Genomic DNA, 15,000 nt, shown 5'->3' with positions numbered 1-15,000 from the left:
TCGCTTTCTCACTCACACACATTAAAAATGTCATGTAACTTGAAAAACATGCTTGAAAAATAAGCAGATATGTATGAGGATCTAAGTTTTTAAATCAAATTTTAACTGATCGAATATGTTTAACCAAATTGTTTACCACCAAATGCAGGGCAAGATCCTCTTGACCCAAACTCCCCCTTAACCAATACTGTGTAACGCCAGCCACCCATCTACCTTTTGGTGGTAAAAACAGTAAAAGAAATTTGAGAAAAAAAAATATAGGTCGACCAGCATAGAAATCCATGCAGGCACATCTCTCCACTTGAAAGAGTTGCTTGCTGCTAAGGAGCATAAAACTATGTAAGCTGTTGAACCCATAAGTCGTAATCTGGTTGGTTGACACATTTGCAGCTAGGCCAGAACTGACAGTGAAAGCAGATAGCACGTGGCAAAGGATATGCTAGTTTAAAGAATATTTCACCTCTGATGACACATAGCTATTTCAGTAGGAGCTTAACACCCCCAACATTGATAAATATGATGGGCAATACTGCCCTGTTTGTCAGAAATTAAAATGCTTTGAGATGTGAGCAGTTCAGCATTAACAAGATGTATTCCCTGTATCCTGGGACATTCAACAACTTGACAGGGTCAGTGAGAGAGGGGACACGTAGCCACTGGACTGACTTACTGCAAGTTATTTTCATTACTCATCGCACAATGCGTCAGTGGCCATCAGTCTAGTGGCTACTTGTCCTCATTTTAAAACACTCCTTCTCCTGGTACTTCCTGCAAATATGTAAGCCACCAAACTGTGGGGTGACGAGGACAGTCCAGGGAGGAGGGCTCATACATAAATAAGGAGGTGAGCAAAGAAGATTGTAGAACTGTATTTAATTAGGGCATACAATAAATTCTTGCTCTTCACAACTGTACTACTTGCTTTTTACATTTACCTATAATGTGCATGTTACCTACTATAGATCATTACGCTTCACTTTCAGGGGCAATGATCTCGGATCACATTTTAATGTGTACTGCCATGAATCTAATGGAGTCACCACTGTTTCTCCAGCGGTTACCTCCTCCCATGTAGCTTGGGGACAGCAGTCGCTACCTGATCCGGGCCCTGGGGGTGGCTATAGGAGGGAGGATACATGGGGGGAAACAACCTCTAGGGAGATGTCATGGCTTCATCGGATGAGTGATGTACCCCCAATTTCCTTTGTGGATACCCTGCCATACCTAACACCCTCATAGCCTATTGTCATAAGTCTCCTCATCCTCCTATGAAGGGTAGTAAAAACCTTTTCCCAAAACCTATAGGCAAACCGTACCACTCTGATCAGCCTTGCAAAACATATGGAAACGCCTTCTCAAGTTCCACCTACAAATCATTCAGGACTGACTTGTACTTGAAAACCATTAAGAATGTTTATCCAAGTTCATCCTACACATTGTTAAGAATTCCTTTCCCATAATTATCTAAATACTGGGAGGAGGAAAATGAACCAAGCAATTCAGAGGAGGCCACAGGCCCAAGGACTGCTCTAGTTGTTACACATGCACACCTGTGACCGAAGTGATGAATCCTATGGATACCGCACTGAAACCCTGCCTAAAGTCTCCTCCCAGGTGGGCAGGGAAAGGCAGACGCTTCCTGATCCTGACATTGGGGTGGGGGGTGTACTGCAGGAGGATCACCTGGGAGGAGACAAGGCACAGGGTGGTGAGGAGATCCCGTGGGATGAGACGCAGTATGTGTCCTTTGAAATGGAACACCTTTCCAGATTGCCAAAACAGGTAATAGTTTATTGCCTTTACAGTGTATTTGAACCTCATAAATCCTGTGGCTTGGGGCACAAATACCCTAAAACCTAAACAAACCTTTATAACAAAGATCTCTCAAGGTATCTCAGGATGAAAAACCCTGCTTACTCCCAAAAGGTATATTGCGAGAGGATCTACCAATATTGCCTTAAATCAATTGTCTTCCTCTGTAACAACCAATTCTAATAGTTAATTTTCTAATGGGTTAGGTGAAATAAATCTACCCTTAAAAAGTAGGAAGTTAATATAACTAACCTTGTTGTTGGGGACTAAAAGTCCCATAATCCCATGAGTACTGGGACGAGGAAGAGGTATGCTGTAGTAGAAGTCAGACAATTAGACCCAACAGCCCACACCTTAAGGAAACTTGGAGGCATAAAAGGCCCCCTCAGGTGCAGGCAATGAGAAGGAGCTGGAACTTTGACTGGAGTACGTGCAGGAGTAGAGGCAGAAAGAAGAAAACACTGCTGGCAATCTGTGCAGAAGTGGGAGAACTGAAGGGACGCCGGAACATTGCTACAGCAGATTCCGTGGGAGGACTCCTTTATCCAGTGGCCAGACTGGAGACGCCTTCAACGTGGAAGGGTGTGGGTCCCTGTGAAGCCAGAAGCAGTAAAGGTTGTGCCCGAAGTCGTGGAAGTTCCAATTCCTTGCGCAATGCACTACCGGCAACAGTATCCAGTCCATGGTCCTTAAACCTTTTACTATAGAGCAATGAGAAAATGGCACTCGCGTTTGATTGTTAATTTCTGTTTTCACTCGCGTGAAGAGCAAACGCTACTGAAAGCCATTGTCAAACACTTTAAACATTGTAAACTATTGGAAAAAGTTGTCCCTTGTGCCAGATTTCACTTTCCAGAGAAAGAGTGGCATTTTACATCTATATTCACGCAAAACTTCAATGGTAGATACAAAGTTTAAACGCTTTACTTCATTACTAAGCATTTAAGAGAAAGAAAGCATTGCCCAAGCCAAGAGTATTGCCCCCCCTATTAAGCCTAAAAGCAGCTTTCTTAAAGCCATAAAACCATCCAAATAAGACGCTGAGCCTACAGACAGTTAAACAGTGCTTAAGATACAAGTGTGCAAGCATTACCTGGCGCCAAGAGAGTGGCACAAAGGCTTCTGGGTAATCATTGTGGCTCACAGTTGGCATAGAGGTGAAAGCAACGTTGGGGAAGGGAAACTTGCTGTTCATGAATACTATCTGAAGTTGATACAATCTAAATTACTTGTTCATGAACATAATTTGAAGTTGAACCAGACAAGAGAGGCAAAGAGGCTGCCCCTGTTGAAGAGATATTCTGAGCGCCTTGCCGTTGGGAAGCTGTTGAAGTGCCTTAACCTATATCGTGTCACAACTAAGTACAGAAGTTGTAGTAGTATTTCAGAGTACTGAGATTGTGGTGGTATATCTAAGTGTCAGTAGATGAAGCATTGCAGAAGCTCAGAGGAAGTGAAGCACTATGAGACAAAGAATGCTTTCATGGTAAACTTGAGTAGAAGTGAAATTGTTCAAGTGGAATGAGCAGCTCTGTGAAGTCATCCTGACCAATATACCTATTGTAAATCCTAATCTTGTGACCAATGACATACTAAACTCTGAACCAAGAACTGTGTTTCAGCGACAATTGTAGGAATTGCATTTCTTGTGAACTGTGGCAAAGCATTGTGGCCAGAAATACCATTGGTGCTGTTCTGAGAAGTGGAAAGTCTGTATTTGACCAGGGAGACAAGATACGCTGTTGTTGGAACTTTGGTTAGAAAAACTTTACCTTTGCTTTGAAACATCAAGACTTGGGAGTTCCTTTTGTTTGCTTCTTTTGGAGTAGAATTCACTGTGAATCCTGGGGAAGAGAACTTGTCCAGGTTATTGAGAGGTTATCAAGAAACTGTGAATGTTGATGCTATTTTGAATTGCCATATGTTTTCTTTTGTATTTAATGTTTAGCATGAGGCCAGACATCCTGTGTTAAGAGCGTTTCCCTTTATCTTTGGTTACGCAGGGAACTCCTCCACAGAGTAGCAATAGTAATGCATTTAATATCATTTATGCTTTAATAAAATGGCATATTTTGAACAATCATCAAACAGTTGTCTGCCCCGTACTTCTGACCCCTGACACTGGGAAATTTAGCTGAAGGCCTGCTGATGACAGGAGAGAGCTATGCCTTTCCATAGAGGTCGAGAGATAGGAAGGCTGAGACCAGTGTGGAGGAGCCAAGCGGCTCAAGCGTCAAAAAGAAAATGCTGTCAGGCAGAGGACACGCTGCGGGAACACCAGAAGCCGACCATGGGCTCTGGGTTCTGAGGTGTCTGAGAGCAGCGTCTAACTCACTGGAGTCTGGAACGAAGCACCGGCTGACAGCGGGAGAAACCTGGAACGTCAAAAACAAGAGCTGGTGAGTCCACCCAGAGACAGCAGGGACACCGGGGCGTATCGGGGGCCACGCCGAACACAAGCAATCGTAAATAAAGAAACCAAGAGAGGAAGACAGTTTATTGTTAAAAGGGGAAATTAATTGGAAGGAAAAACCCTACAAGTATGTGAAGGTTTTCAGTGCAAGTTTATGGGAAACCCAAACAGGATAATAGATTCATTATGAAACAAAGTAAATGTGCAAGTCTGGGTGAGGGCAGAAAGCCTGTATGAACAGAAGCCCTGGCAGGAGAGTACACCAGGCACATTCAAGTGTGTGAATACAAGAAGCTGGAAGAGTATGCCAGGCACTTACCTAGAAATTCATAAAAGTTAAAATGGTCCTGAGAAGAAATATAAGAACTAGAAAAGGATTGTGTTAACCAGGAGAGAAGGTGGGCAGATGCTCTCAAAAGCATGCGAGATGGCACCAGGAGGAGGAGGAGGCCGCTTAATGCATTTACCCGGTGTGTGACCATTGTGACAGCGGATCCCGACGTTGTGAGACTCTGGGCGGCTGCAGCCCGACATTGAACCAGATGTAGCGCTGGGAAGCCCATATTTCAGCGCCGTTGTTGAGAAAGCGAAGCAGGTGCAGGAGCCTCGCACTGGAGCGCACTGCAGCCCTGATTCAGTGGACGCACTGGCGTGGGAAGGAGGTGCTGACTGAGGCATGCGTGTGGCGGCGGCTTGTGGGGTGCTTCTGTGCTTCTGCACAGTGAGGTATCCGAGAGCTGGTGAGAGAAGCAGGAACTGCAGTGACAGAGGGCTGACTGCTGGATTGTGGAGCGAGGGGCTGCAGTCGGGACGTTGAAGAGCATGTACCCGGCTCAAAACACAACGCGAAAGTAGGCAGGTTTCCCTTTGCCGCTGGTGTTCATGTGGAACGGAATACCCATACCTCTGTCCGCTTCCAGCTTGTTTCTGATAAGCGGCTGGATATTTCAGATAGTGGAGGTTGCTGCCAGGCCTTTGGTGCAGCAGGATTGAAGCTGCATGGTGGAGGCCTCTGAGGTGAGGCTGGGGGCTCAGGATGTATAGGGGGTTACCTGTGGACACCACCTGTGAAGCACACAGGCTCCTTGCTATTACTGAGCAGCTGCCTCTTTGGGGTGAGGTGGGAGTGCAGGCAAATGTCTTTGTCAGTGTGGGTGTGCTGTTCTGCCCTCTCTACTGAGTGACAATTCCTGCTGCATCACTGGGGTTTCCAACTGGATGCCTGGAGCGTGCAGGACTGCCTCATTTGCCAGAGTGATTATCTGTGGCTGGTGCCTTGCCCCCCTCTGGGTTTCCTGGAGTCCCTCTTGAGGTGTGGGGTGAGTGGGTTGCAGGTCACCTGCAGCACATAAATCCAGATGCACTCTGCTCTGGATGCCTATTGACGGAGAGAAGTAGTGGATGGCGGATGCTGCGCTAGGCCCGAGTGAAGGTGTGGTGCTTATGGATTCCTACACTGCCTCTGCAGTGAGGAGGGAGCTTTGTCTGGAGCCAGCAGCCTAGTGTGAAGACAGCTTGCTAATTGTCTGGACTGTTGGGGGAGTGAGCACCCAGGCCAGGTGTGGCCTTCAGGCTGTTTAATGGCCAAGGGCAACAAGAAGCAGGGCCGCCTGCAGTTTGCCCAGAGGGAGGGTCTGACACTGACTAAAGGCACTATGTCGTCGCTGCGACCAGCTGCGGAGGAGGTGGTGGCACCGCCTGTGGGAGCCCCTAGCATTTCGACTGCTGAGAATGGCTTAGCTCCGAAATTGGGCATAGGACTAGCAGAGATAAAAAAATGACTTTACTTTCATCAACAGCAAGTTGGATGGCATGGATTATGTTGCGAAGGAGAGAGGGCCTTCCCACCCCTCTATGCGATACCAAATGAGAAAAACACTAAGAGAGCACATACAGGGTGCAGGGGGGGGAGGTGCACATAGAGGAGGATGCGCAATCACCTTAGTTCATGCATTATGAGATATATGGTAGATGTGAGTGCAAACGCCATCTTGGCTGACGCCAGCCATTTTAGAATTTAGGCCAAGGTGCAGCAAACAGCAAGATCCCTTGCATACGCGTGAACACCCCTCCCACCCCAGCCAGGTCTCACAGTCTAAGAAATCCTCCATTGTTCTAAGAGTTGCAGGCCCATGCACCCTGCAAGGCCATGAGAAGGGAGCAGAGTGCCTCTTAGCAGTGCCATTCCACCGGACAGATAGCAAGGCCCTCCTGCCCCCAATGATCCATCACAAGAAATACAGCTTTGCAATGCGTTTATCCTGAGACCCCTGCATGCCACAAGACCATCCAAACCCAGACCACCGACCATAAAACTTTCAGACCCCTCGATCGATCACCAAGATCAGAAGGCAAAGCTATCACACCTTCTGATCATGTGACCCATCACAACTGGGACCTCACAATTTGTGCAGCGAGGTGCAGGGTGGCAACAGATTATGGCCAAAAACGAATGTGAAGGACGTTGGGAGTTGCTGGTCTGTCAGAGTGAGTGAAGCATGCAAGTTAGTGACCTCGGCTCTCCCCACAAGCCCATTCCTGTATCTCCCAGGTGCTTGTTACAACGATAAAATAACATTGTGTTAGTTGTTAGGGAAACTTCACCTCGGATGATGAGCCCAGCAGCGGCTACGTGGAAGGAGCTGGACAGATGAAGACGGACCAATGGCCTGGTATCACATATGGAGCAGGTCCTAAACGTATAGGGTTCCTCCAATCCGTATTGTAGAATTTTACTAGATGTCATGATATCATCAGTGACGTCTTTTGTGCATATAATGTGCTGCACGTGCCTAGGGAACTCAGAACGTTCGGCGGCAGAAGAGTTCTTTGCTGATGCATTCCTATTTTGTAAGAAATAAATACTTGTTATCCTTGCAAGTGTGTCTTGGACCTTTTTCCCCTTGAGGGCTGCATTTTTTCTGGTGCGAGTGTGCAGGTGAATGCCTCCAAGTACAAGATGGACTGTATGCAGGAATGTATAGAGAAGGAGAGCAGCCGGATTTAAAAGATCGAACATAGAGTGGGTGTGCTGGAGGATACAAGCACAGAGAGAAGCCAAGCCATTTGAACGCTGCAACGGGAGGTGAAAGATGTGCAAGAGAAAAATGAAAATTTGGAGGCAAGGACCCGCCGCAACACTATTCGGGTTGTGGGGATCCCCGAGTCTGTTCCGGCACAGAACATGAAACGTTTTATGGAAATCTTTATCAGAGAAGTCCTTGGGGACCCCCAAATCTCATCCCACTTCTTGATCGAGAGGGCCCATTGAGTGTCGCTAGAGAGGCCCAGGCCAGGACAGAATACGCACCCAGTTATTGCACAACTTCTCAATTATCGTGACCGGGATGCTATTCTGCACAGAGCTAGGAGGGTAGAGTCATTTTATCCGGATTTTGCTCCATCAGTTCAGAGGGCCCAACTGCCATTCCTGGCAGCCAAACGTCTGCTCTGGGAGCGTGATTTACAATATGCCATGCTATACCCCTCAAAGTAGAGGGTCATCCATGACAAAAAGCCTAATTTCCTTTCTGATCCAGCAGAAGGACAGCATTTTTTGGACATGCTACTAAGACCGTGGACAATAGCACAAGTGTCTTGCAACAGATGTCAATGGTAGACAGAGCATGTCGACGCTGATAGAGGGAGCAAGGGAAACTCCTACTACCATGGTACCGGCTTTGACTCCCAATAAAGCAGAAATCCAAGTGATTCATCACAGCCGATGAGTAGAGGACAGAACCGATAAAAACCGGGCTGTGTTGAATGAGGAACGCAAAGTGGCAAGTTTGAACTGCATTGAACTATGAAAGAACCGTAAAAGTGCTGAGGGAGACCAGCTGTAGAGGGAATCGGCACCACGTGGGTGTCGCTCTGAGAGACTCTGGTCGATCTCTGCTTGAAGAAAACTACAGACACCAGAAGGCCGTAGGAGAGCCGCCAGAAGACGTCAAAGTGGTCATACTAGAGGTCTAGTAAAATCCTCATACAATCGAAAGACTTAGATCCACAAACTTGAGAAACAGGGAAGTGAATCCTGAATCCTGCATTGTGAAAGTAAAAGGGGAAGTGAATCCCGTAAACATTACAAGTGAAAGCGAATGTGAAGTTGGCAAGAGTGAACCCAGAAGAGTCCTGAGAAACAGTGTCGACAAAAGTAAGAAATGTCCACTATGAACTCTTTGAAAAGATATTGAGACGCTAAGGGGGTGACAGGAGAAGTACACTGTCCCATTGGTCGTTTTGGAATCCGATCTCGACTGAGTGAGAAACCAAGAGCCACTATAAGACAGGAGAAGTACACTTTCCCGCTTGTCAAGGAAGGGTCAGCCACAGAAGAGGGGGACCAAGGGGTAAGTCGTTATCACCCTGATCAGGTGAACCCGAAAAAAGGGAGGTTCACAGCGAACAGACGGGTCTGAGCCCAAAGGACAGACATCCAGGGGTGAACACATCAAAAACAGTTCCTCTTCTTAATGGGGTTTGGTTGAAGAGCCAGCCCCAGAAGAGGGCGACCAAAGGGTGAAATCTTCACCCACTGCAAGAATTGCCTGTGTGCTTTGTGAATACCTCAGGCCCTCGAAGGCAAGACTTGGCCATTGACGGTCCTGATTGCTGCCATTGGAACTGTTAACTCGTGCTGGGAAAGCTTGAGTGTGTGCTGTGCTCAAAGCTCCCATCTTAACCGTGCTTCAAACATGGGGAAGGGAGTCCCAACTACTGCATCCTGACATATTATTTACAAATACTTTTCTTTTCTTAAAAACGATCCCACGCACTTCTTGCATTAGTTGTGAGGTTTGGCAATAGTTTTTTGTAGTAATGGCCTTTATCATTTGACATGACGCCACAAGGCCTGCCTTATTTTTCATTTGATGGTCAACGCCTGTTCCCATCTTAGATTTAGGTTTAGATTAGGTGTTTTTCCACCCTACATATAGTTAAATAAATACCCTTGAACTGTATCACTTGTGTCTGTCTTACTGTTGTTACGATGAGTTCCTCAGATGTGCAAGCATGCGTAGGGGGCGGTGAGTGCCAGACTCAAGATTATTCAGTTCAAGACCCTGCACAGGGTTTACTGGGCCCCATCTAGCATTCAATTGTTTGGCCCCACTGGGGAGTGTTGATGTCCTAGGTGCCAGGGGGAGGTGGCAATGTTCTTCATATTTTATGGTTTTGGCCCCGTGTTCTGGGAGGAGGTAGTCACGATGTTCACTGCAATGTTTAATCACGCGATCCTGTGTGAACCATTATGTTGTTTTTTCGGGTGGCTGCCGGATCTGCCAAAGCGATATCGTAAACTCTTAACTACAGCTATGGTGCTGGCAAGGTGCAGTATTCTGGTAAGGTAGACTAGTTCTGCAGCTCCTGTTTCGAGCTGTTGGCTACATGATATGACCTGGTTTAGCGAGGTGGACCAGGACTACTTGGCTCAATGAACCAAAAGACATTTCTGCTAAATCCCTCGCCAAGGCACTGGAAATTCTAGGCTTCAAACACTCCATCGCTGACCCCACACACATCAAATGCCGTACCCTAGACTGACTAGCACACCACAACTGCCCACCAGTCATTAGCGCAAACACACCCCCCTCCCATGGACAGACCACCATCTTATCCAGTTCACCATCTACCCGCCTAAGTATCAAAAACAGCCTGTTGCGCTTCTCCCACTGCCCCTGGCTAGAAGCTCATGGCTACTCACCAAAGAGAGACTCTTACCACATCTACTAGTCCTAGCACTCAGGGCCCCTTTCTCAAACAACCCTAACACACTGGCTCCAACCTACCACACCACTTTAAAACCCGCAGTGGAGTCTATTGCCCTGCTAGCTACCCGAAAATCAAAGCCTACGAAACACTCCAACGCATGGTTCTCCGCAGAGCTTCTAGACCTCTGCTCTAAGAAACGGGCAGCTCAGTCTACCTGGCAATCCAACCACCTGGATTTGGCCAAACTTGATTTCAACAAACGTTCGAAGGAATATAAAAAATGCAATCATCCATGCCAAAGCCACTTCATTTAACACAAGAATTGCCAACGCCAAATCTGACTAAAGACATTTTCACCATCTTCAGGGGACTGGAAACTCCTGCCACTCCCCCAACCCCCTCAGGCCATGACCAAAGATGAAGTCTGGCGCTCTGACATACAAACAGCCATGCTTAAAAAGCTAAAAAAAAAATATTTTGCAATTGTATACCTAAAAATGTAACCTTCTTTAAGCTCCCTTCTACCCCTGGGTCTGGAGCGCTATACAAATAAATAAACAAACAAACAGAATACAGACCAACCAACACCCACTTAACCCCAACAGTCTCACACTCCCGTCTCCAACCACAGGGCCCATGACACACCACTCTTTTCTTTTAGAGACGTCAATGAAATGGAAGTCATCACCCTCATGAAGGACATCAAACCTTCCAAGTGGAAAGGTGATATTTGCCCTGCCACACTCAGTGTGCAGACACGCTTGCACCATTACTCACTGCGTTCATAAATGCCTCCTTTGCTTCAGGATCCGTCCCAGCCAGCCTCAAGGAAGCTTGGGTATGCCCCCTCCTAAAAAAAACTTCACTAGACCCTATCACCCACAACAATTACAGACCCATAACCACGGTCCCCTTCCTACTAAAATTCCTGGACAAAGCAGCCTACCTAGAAGTCCAACATTTCCATGAATCAAACAACATTCTTGGCACTAGACAGTCTGGCTTCTGCCCTGGCCAGAAATGGCGCTGGCTTCACCTAAAAAACCAGATGGATGACAGACACAGGAAAACCCACCATACTCCTCCTCCTAGACCTTTCTGCCACATTTGACCTTGTTGACCACAAGCTACTCTGCCAACACCTCTCCTCCTCAGCACACTTCTCCCCCACACCCCACAACGGCATCAACTAGATCGCCTCACTCCTCCAAGGCAGAGCCATGAGAGCATTCTCCGACCAGGTATTCGCAAAACCAGCCATCATCAAATGCGGAGTACCACAGGGCTCCTGCATTTCGCCTACGCTCTAACATTCCCCAGAGCACTATTCAACATAATGGATTCACTCAGCATTATGTACACTACGCCGACTATACACAAGTCCTCCTCCCCCTGTCAGGCAGCTATGAGGCTGATGCCAAGACCCTTAACGCTGCCTACTCCACCATCCACAGCTGGATGGCAGAAAACTGGCTATGCCCACAACAGGGAAAAGAACTACTACTGTTAGGACCCCCCCCGACACATTGAAAAAAACTTGAAAACCAATATTCATCCTTCAATATTGACAACACCATTATCCCAGTCTCCCAGGCTGCAAAAACACTCAGGGTCTACCTAGACGCCAACCTCTCCATGTGCAGGCAAGTCAGCGATATTGCGTCCTCTGCAGCCTACTACACAAAACCTCTAAACGCAGCCAGGCCCTTCCTCACCCTCGGAAACTGCCTAACTATTGCAAAGAGTATTAATCGGGTCTAGATTGGACTACTGCAATGTCCTCTTCACTGGCAAATTGGCAAAAAACCTTGACAAACTACAAACTATCCAAAATAACGCTCTACATGCCGCCATAGGCATCCCTAAAAGGGAACACATCTCTACAGCCAGACGACAAGCCCACTGGCTACCCATCCGAGAATGTGTCCTCTTTAAAACACTTGCCCGAACCCACGAGTGCATCAACCACACAGCCCGACCCTACCTATCTCTGAGAGTAAACATTCCCCTCTCCTACAGACCTGCAACAACACCCTACGCCAACCAGCTGTTAGTACCTAAAGTGAAGCATGCCAGAGGGGGTGGTGTAAGCTTCCCCTTCTAGCGGCAATGGAACTCCTTGCTGCTCTCCCTCCGAACAAAACCCTCACACCTCGCCTTTCGCAAAGCTATCAAAACATGGCTATTTACCTAAACCTCTCCATTAAAGCCTGCACCGTCACCATGCTAGGTCGAAAAGTGCACTCATGTCAAACTAGCTTTATGGAATGTTCAATGTTGCAAGATGCATCAGACACTGTAACCCCTATGTATCTTTATCGTTATCCATGTAACACATTATGTATCAGAGTATGTAAACCCACTTACAGCGCCACGATGCCTCCGGCTGTTTGTGCACTTTATAAATGCAAAAAAAAAAAACACAACGATGGCACGCTTTGTGTTGCACAGAATAGGCCTACAGACATTTGGAGCCCTCTGGTAGCATACATTGATGCCAGGCAACTTGGAGATGGCGGGTGGGAAGTGGAGTCTCTGGAGCGACGGGAGGTGGATGGAGACCTTGCAGCCAGAGGGTGGCGGAAGAAGTTTGAGGGTACACTATTTTCTTTTTAGAGGCCGGACTTACTCCTTGTGTGCTGCCTGCGGTGGCGGCTGGCTTGTAAATGTTCCTTGTGTACCACAACCAGTATTTTCTTCTTTTTGTAACTGTTTTGATATGCCAGGGAATGATGTGAACCTAATAAAGTTTTAAAAAAATTAAAAAACAGGAGAAAAGTAGAAAATATCTGGCAGGAGAGTATACCAGAAAAGGCAAAAGTACAAAACCAGACAGTTTTGTGTGTCAATGTTGTTGCTGGACAAGAAAGACACAAGTAACTGTTACTTGTAAAAATATCAGAAAGTAAAGAGGAATCCAGGGGAAGGGAGCCACCCGCTGGAGCAAGGATCTCTTATGTTGAAGAACTTGTGTTGGTGCTATTTATTCTCCTTTTTTTTTTTTGTTAACACTTTTCTAAACCGCCCAAGGCTAAATACATTTTCATCTTCACCATAGAATTTACTTTAGAGTGTGAGGGTCAGAACAGAACTTGGGAAACTGACAGTTTTGTTTTGGGCATTCTGACAGACAGATCCTCGTTTTTGGTTTAGGTAGGGAACATTCCTCTTAGAGCAGGGGCAGATAGGCATTTTCCCAGACATGTTTATTTTCAATAAAATTATGTAACCAAAATCATGGCGCACAGGTATCTGAGTTTCATTCCCGACTCACTGAATCCTGAAGTGTTGGCACACATGGGCTTGCGACGTGTCACCCACCATACTTCTTTCACAAATGGGGGAAATTGACTTTTGCGTGCCTACAATTAGAAATTTTGCACCATGCCCTATTCAAATTTAAATAAGCTTTGCAGCAGAATGTAAACATTAACTGAGGAAATATGAGACCATGAGCTATTAAGAGGATGCACAAAGGCTTGATGCAGGTGGCGCAGAGAGCAGAGCTGTGTGTCCTGTGATGTCCCCAATTCTGTAAGGCTTTTCCCATTAGCTTCTGCTCCTTCGACCAAACCCTGGGATTGTTTCTCAACACCTCCTGTTCCAATCCAAACAATCTATTCACTGTCTGTGTATGCAATGCCTCCTTTTCTCTGTTCCGCCCTCTCCTGTACACATAACTCAATCATCCACCAACTACGAACATGCTAATGTTGCTAATACTTCAACTGCTAGGGGTATGAAATGCGTCACACTCAGTTAGACTGTCGGTGGTAGGAAATGTGTTACACTTCGATGGACTGTTGGGAATAGGAAATGAGTTACACCTGGATGGATCGCTAGGGATGGGAAATGTGTTGCACCTTGTTGGATTGTTGGGGGATGGGAACTGTAATGCACTTGGATGGATCTAGCTGGGGGAAACATTGTTGCACTTGGATGATTCTGGGGGTGGGAAGGGAATAGTTTCTTACCTGTAACTCCATTTCTCCAGCATTGGTATCTTTCATGGATTCACATGCTTAGAATATTCCCCGTCGCCGGGCTGGGAATCCCCGGTACATGATATATATATATATATAGACCCTTTCCCGTAGGAAAACTTTTGACGCTTATGCGTCCTATCCACCTTGTTTTGTATCATGCGTGCCCGCACCGTCAGGACGTCATGATATAAATACAGGCCCCGCCCCCGCGCTCCCTCAGATTTCGGCCCCCAAAGTAGTGGGGGAACCGGTTTGCATATTCAGGGGGAGGCAGGTGGGCGCATGTGAATCCATGAAAGATACCAATGCTGGAGAAATGGAGTTACAGGTAAGAAACTATTCCCTTCTCCAGCATTGGATCTTTCATGGATTCACATGCTTAGAATAGATTACATAGCAGTACACCCCCAAGAGAGGAGGCGTGCATGCAAACCCATATACTTTCTTCGCAAAGCCCGTTCCCTATGATCATGTATACATTAGTAATCGTTAACATAGGAAAACGAACCACATACAGTCATAAATTCCACAGGATACCACCCCTAGTCGGGGCTTACCTTATTGGAATAGGTGTCGGAGCACCGCCTGTCCCATCTTGGTATCTTCGGCATGTTGCTGCGACAGGCAGTAATGGCGGGTAAAGGTGTGTGTAGCCGCCCAGGTAGCCGCCATGCAGATGTCCCCCAGAGGGACTCCGGCCCACAGTGCCGTCGACGATGCCGCTGCTCTAGTTGAATGAGCTCTTGGCCGTCGTAGAAGAGGCTTCCCTGCCCTGGAATGGCAGTACGAAATGGTAGATGACACCCATCTTGACAGTCCTTGCTTAGAAATGGCTTTTCCTCTAGCACCCAAACCATAGGCTACGAACAGTTGTCTTGTTTCTCTGAATGGTTGCGTACGATGAAGATAAAACTTGAGAGCCCTTTTTACATACAATGTGTGTAACGTGCGCTCCGCTACCGAGCATGGCTCCGGAAAGAACGTAGGCAACACGATAGAGGAGTGTTTATGGAACACCGAAGGAGCTTTCGGTATGAACTGTGGGTTAGTGGCAAGGGCTACCTTGTTCTTGAA

At 46.9% G+C, this 15,000-nt stretch overlaps 1 protein-coding gene across 2 annotated transcripts in view; it reads right to left on the bottom strand.

Moving 5' to 3' along the window:
- Positions 1 to 15,000, bottom strand: part of TRAF6 (TNF receptor associated factor 6) — a 346,063-nt gene that overhangs the window by 81,279 nt on the left and 249,784 nt on the right. The window lies entirely within an intron of this gene.

This window comes from Ambystoma mexicanum, chromosome 11 (assembly GCF_040938575.1).
Source record: "Ambystoma mexicanum isolate Mex_15411 chromosome 11, UKY_AmexF1_1, whole genome shotgun sequence".
In the NCBI taxonomy this organism is placed as follows: Eukaryota; Metazoa; Chordata; class Amphibia; order Caudata; family Ambystomatidae; genus Ambystoma; species Ambystoma mexicanum.
This window is presented reverse-complemented; position numbering and strand designations above follow the sequence as displayed.